Source organism: Leucopleurus acutus (assembly GCF_964270905.1).
Source record: "Leucopleurus acutus genome assembly, chromosome: 1".
In the NCBI taxonomy this organism is placed as follows: domain Eukaryota; kingdom Metazoa; phylum Chordata; class Mammalia; order Artiodactyla; family Delphinidae; genus Leucopleurus; species Leucopleurus acutus.
In genome coordinates, this window is record NC_139142.1 from 74,492,359 (window position 1) to 74,498,358 (window position 6,000).

The following is a 6,000-nucleotide window of genomic DNA, read 5'->3' on the forward strand; positions in this document are numbered from 1 at the left end:
TGAGGGATCTTTCTATAATATCTTTATTTAAATCTTCTGAAAATGGCCATAAAAGGCCTATTACATCCCCCTTATGTGCTCCAAATGTCACAATCTGAGAGGCAACAACACAAGTAAGGAGAAGTGCTTAGGAATTTAGACTTACTTGGGGTGACTTGAAGCGTTGTTCCAGTTCCAAAGGTAACCTTTAGGTTACCCCCAGAATTCACACTGCATTTCAGGCCTTTACAGAATGGTTTCCTTTCTGCCATTCTCATGTGGGTGACATGTGAGTCTCTGTACTTCAGTAGAAGAGAGAGTGGTTTTTACCCATGCCTATGGCTACAGATCCACACGAAAATAGCTCTTTTACTAAGAATCTATATATTCTCTTCATGTTGAAAGAATTATACTAGCTGTCCTAGCTTTTTCTTTTTGTTCTGAAAACAAATAATCATGATATTTTACAGGTGTATAGCATTTACTAGTTTCTAAAATACTTTCATATCCATTAGCTTATTTTATCTTTAAAAAAACTTATGAGGTGAGATGAAATATTTTCACTTTACAGGTGAAGAAATTGTGGCTCAGATGCACCGATCAAGCCAGGATTAGAAGGACAAGCAGTGTTCAGGCGAACTTTGCCTTTTTCATTATGATCGACTCTCTGACTGAGCTGTTTCAGTCTGTTATTTCTGGTTCATCGACACTACTATTTTTCCTCCACAGTTAGATCTTTCTGGCCTCTGTGCCATTACTTTAACATTTCTTTCTATTTCAGAATGCACTTAAATCCACATAAACCATGCATTTCTTGATATCTGGGCCCTACAAATACTGCAGTAAGTTCAATAGGTCTCAGTCACCACATTAAGCCTCCTACTTTAGTGACATATTGTCTACTTACTGGGTTTTATTGATAATCCTGTCCCAGTCCCATAGATGAATGTATTATAAATCACAGCACCGTGCTGCCTGACAAGAATTCCTGAGCTACCTTGATAATAGATTAATGTGATTAGCATGTATTATCCTCCTTCCTGGGAACTCTGGCTGGGATTTCCCCCTTTTTCTATTATTGAAATAAAAGACTAAGCCATGGAGTTAAGCCTCTGAAAGCCTCTTTTCAGAGCACAATAGAATGGATGGAGGGGAAAGCCTGAGAAGAGTCCAGCTGATGGTCTTTAGACAACTCTGACACATTTCCTTCAAAAATTTCACCAAGTCATCTTGTTTTACCAGCCAAAGCATATCAGCTTTGATTCCCATTTTTTACTTAGGAATCAATTCCTGTACACGAGCTCATTTTACCAGTGGTTAGAAAATTGCTCCTATCCCTGTAGGTAATCTTTCTTTCTTTTATCAGTTTAGTGTGTATTAAAAAATTTGTGAGCATGGGGTGGGACAGGGGTATGGTTGGAGTATTAGACACGAGGGACAGCATCTGTTTTTTTCATTTTGTTTTGATGGCTTTCATCACTAAACCCCAGTACTCCTTGAGTTAAAGAATAAGGAGACATTTAATCATGTGTGCAATGTAAGTCTGCAGGATAAGTTCAGGCATTATGATCAATAATAACAAGGTACTTACTGGAACATACTGATACGGTGGTTCCTTTCCCAAAGACCAACACATTTCCTGTCTGGTAGGCACAGTGAAACGAGGCCCTGCAAATACCTTGATTACCTGTTCACTGCCTCCAATGTGTATATAACTACAAACAATGGACACTTGTATTCTGTCCTTGCCTTTGGCAAGGAACTAACTCAGTGAGCTCTCAGTGTTTGGGAATGCAACAGTAAAGCTCTGTTACTTTGTGAGAAGGAGAGGGTAGATGGGGGTGTGTCCTCCACTTACTCAATAACTATTCACTGAACACCTCCATGTGTAAGGCACTGTGCTAGGCACTGGGATAGAGCAGAAAGCTGCTAGGACGCTGTCCCAGTCCTCGTGGCGCTTACAGTCTATTGGGAGGCACACAGAAACAAATCCATAGATAATACAATATCAAGTGATGAAAGTGCAGGAACAAATCAGGCTGGATAACAGGCTGTGTTTAAATCAGGCTGTGTTTGGTGGCTCGTTAGAATGGTTGGGCAAGAAGGGTCTCTCTGAGGAGGTGATATTATCTGAAGTGAGATCCAAGCGTGGAGGAATGAATCATCACCTCTATTTACAGATAAGCCAATAGAGGGCCTGAAAGATCAAAGCCTGGCTCCGAATCACACAGTGTCAAGGACGGCCATGGACGCTTAGATCATGCCTTCTCTCTGTTGAAGTACTAGATCTAGTTCTACCATGTAAATTCCTGGTTAGGAAAGACAAAATGAGACAGAGGTTCTTCCAAAGTGACTTTGGGATGTTATCTGGGTAATTGGAAACTGTGGCACTGGCTGTTGAGGCATCCAGGTTGTAAGAGGAGGCCAACTGGAAGAGAAGGTGTTAGCATCTAAGAGTGTTTTTCTGATGGCTTTTCTGATGGAGCTGGCCACTGAGATGGGGAGACTTCTTCCATCCTGTTTCCCTATTAAGTTGGCAAGCAATGCAATCCATTGCCCAGCAAAATGAGCTCTTACATTTATGATGGGGAGGATACAGGGAGAGCTCTGCTCCCCACTAAACCTGAATAAACCAAGGACATTTGGCAGTCCACTTAAATGAACAAAAAAGCCTGTTACATGTCTCAGTAACTAACTGAATTCAAATTTCATGGCAGTACTTACTAAGATTCACCTTTAACGTGGTCCCCCTTCCAAAAACCAGCTTCAGGCTGCTTGAAAACCCCACAGGGATCTATTCCACCACAAAAACCAAAGTGAGCTTCATTTTCAAGCACAGGAATTCTCCCAGGTTCTCTCACTTGGTTGAAACCCAGGTCAGCACCAAGCACATATTTAGGTAAACTCAAGAAAAATCTTAAACTCATACATTCTTTGGAATGGTAGGAAACCTCCGAAACCATTTCCTACAAGCTCACAACCTCAAGCATTTCTCTCCCAAGTGATCTCAGGTTTTGATGATCTCCAGGGACAGTCTTAGTCACCAATTCGCACGTTCTGTTTTCTCATAGCTAGCAAGGTTCACCTTATATCCAAATTCAACCGTTTCTCTGCCATAGCCAAGATCCATGAAGCTTTTTCATCCTCAAGTTTACCCTCAGATGGAATTTTTCATAAAATCTGACTCTCAAAAAAATCACGAATCACCTGACTGCCCATACTTTTCAAAGAGATTTCACATACATTATCTCATGTGAGTCTTACAAAATCCTTTGAGCTAGACAGAGCTGGAATCATAATCTCCATGTCATAGATGAACTGGGGCTTAGAGAGCTTCCCATGGACGCATGGTTGGTGAGTGGCTGAGCAAGATCCATTGTCTTTTGGCCCCGGGTTGAATGCCTTAATGATTTATTTGTACACGTTCACGTACTGATCATATCACCTTAGCTTTCAAGTATCTCTCCCTTCTTTATTCTCTTCCTTAATGAAAAGGACAATATCGTCAACAACAAAACAATATCCACCCCCTTCCTCAAAAAAAAAAATAAATAAATAAAGCACTCTAAACAAACCTCCAGCTCAACTTTTTCAGAGCAATGTCTTTTTAATCCTCACACACTTTGTGAGCCGGGAGATAAGAATTACCACTATTTCAGTTGCATTAATTGGGAAAACTGAGGGCCAGAGGAGATAGATCAGAATGATGGTTATAGAGGCTGCAGCCTGATACAGACAGCAATATACTGAACCTTAGAACACATGGGTCCTGGCCCTGCTATTGTGACCACATTCAAATCACTTAACCACTCTGAATAGAGAGAATCATCGCTTTCCACCTTCCTCTGCCTTGTGGGACGATCAGACAAAAGATGTGAAGAAATAAGGAAAGTGCCTTAATTGTTTTCCTTTTCTTAAGAAGACAGACCCTAAAAAATATCAAGATGGCGATATCCTTTACCCACACTGAATTTGTGCATACCTATGTGCTTATGCATAAGAGCAACACTACACATTTCTAAGGCAAGTTTGAGACAGATTAATGTGCGGCAACACAGCGCATTCAGTTTAAAATTGATGGCTAGGCTCCGGCTTCAATGCTGGGAACAGAACAGTGGCTCAAGAGCCGGTACTCACTCGGCTTGACTAACATCCTGGTTCCTCCTCCAAAGGTTAGCTTGTTCCCCGCAGAGTTGGTCACACAGTGATTTGAGGCCCAGCAAAAACCACAGGGACCAAGGAAATCACACTCCATAGATGCCTGTCGAAGGCCCTGTCCTACGGCCCTGGCAAAGTGGAGGGCTTGTGATGGTTAAGGTAATCCTGTCTCCCAGTGCTGTGCACACTTTGTAGAGATGGAATGCTTGTCCCTGGGCACGTATTTGGGCCTCGCCCTTTCATATATTTACTTACTTCTCTGCTTTGGCTGTTTGGACCTGGATCTGTGAGTGAGGATAACAGGTGTCAACCATAAACTCACTCAGGGGCCCATTTGACCATTTGTAACCCACAAAGGAACCTGAGAACAGGAAGCCCTGTAAGCTCAGGGAAACTTCAGGGTCAGGCTGGTCATATATCCAGCGTGGAAATGCTGATGAACTCACCCATACACAGGCATGCACGCCGTTAGCATCTCTATATTCAATTTAGTGCACAGGGAAGAGCCCAAAGAGAGGAAGGATACTTTAGTCTTGGGTCCACCCAGGCCCTCCAAGCTGCTGTGCACTGTGGATCAGCTTTACTTTCCTTGGTCCAAGTTTCGGAGCCAGACCCCCTCCAGCTATTCTAGAGCCCATTCATTGGTGAGGCTTGTACTAAGGAAACTGGGAGGAGGCTTCTTGGGGAAAGTTTACAGAATATGATGGAGAGGTCATTCCTGATAAGAAAGGAGTTGATGGAGCCTCTGATAGGGAGATGGCTGAGAATCACAGGACTCCAGAAAAATAACCCTGGTAACTCTGTACCTCAATCTGGCATGCCCAGCCTGGGTTGAGGGCCACATCCTTCCCCACGCGTTGGGGGTGGACCAGAGCAGGTGTTTCGGGATGCCTCACACTCTCTAGTGGGGTTGCCCTTCTCCTTTGCCTTTAGTGCGAACACGTACAGTCTCCTCTCAGATTCTCAAGTTCCTGAAAGTGACGCTAGGTGGTCTTGACCTTCCTTCCGCTTCCCCATCCCTGTCTAACTAAGAAGGAGGGTCCTCCAGTAGCAGCAATATACATATTCCCTAAGACATTTCCCTAAGTCTTCCCTAAGACTTTCCCTTTAGTCCCTAAAGACTAAGGATATTCATTCATCTCCCTTTCCAATTTCTTCACAGTACTGTTTCCCTGGAGTAGAAAACAACCCACTCACCAGGCTGTACAGTTAGCTGAGTTCCTTTTCCAAAGTAGAGCCTCCCCAGGCCTGAGTCTCTATCGACACAGTGCTGGGCCCCTTTACATGAACTTGGTCCTAATGTTCCCCATCACTCTCTCCCCAGCCCTGGGGGACAGGGTTGAAAATTCACCTTCATCCTCTTTAAGTGTCTTTAAGTCTTTTTTCTTGTGCAGCCGACAGTCTGAGCGGGACAGTCAGATCTCAGAGGCTATCTCTCAGGGGACAAATGGTCTGGGCTAACAATAGTCTTCCACCAGCAGAGGCCCTCTCCCATCAGAAAGCAATTACATGGCCTTTTGAGAGTGTTTAAATTGGAAGGAGCTTTGCTTCCCTGGCCCTATTTCCCAGTATAAAAGGCTGCTCACTTACTTGGATTGTCATTGTGTTTGGATCCCTTTCCAAAGCTGAACTTGTGAAAACTTTGATAGACTAGTTCTGTCCTCTGCAAAATCACCCCATTTCCCTCATTCGACCTCTGGTCGTCCCTCCAGGCATTCTCTTTTCCTCTTCTTTCTTTTTTTCTTCCTGATATGGCCCTTTATTTTCCCATTTATGGCTCTGGGAGATCATACCCCACTATCTTCTAGGTATAAATATCCCAAATAGGCTTTAGCTGATGAATAATTCAACGACATATTTCTT

The 6,000-nt window shown here is 43.3% G+C and overlaps 1 protein-coding gene across 1 annotated transcript in view; it reads left to right on the forward strand.

The window, feature by feature from the left end:
* Window positions 1-1,078, forward strand: part of DAD1 (defender against cell death 1) — a 55,339-nt gene extending 54,261 nt beyond the window's left edge. Inside the window, exon 3 of the mRNA XM_082844531.1 lies at window positions 551-1,078. The gene's annotated coding sequence lies outside the window, so the exon portion shown is untranslated. The remainder of the gene's footprint in view (window positions 1-550) is intronic.
* Window positions 1,079-6,000: the final 4,922 nt, after the last annotated feature.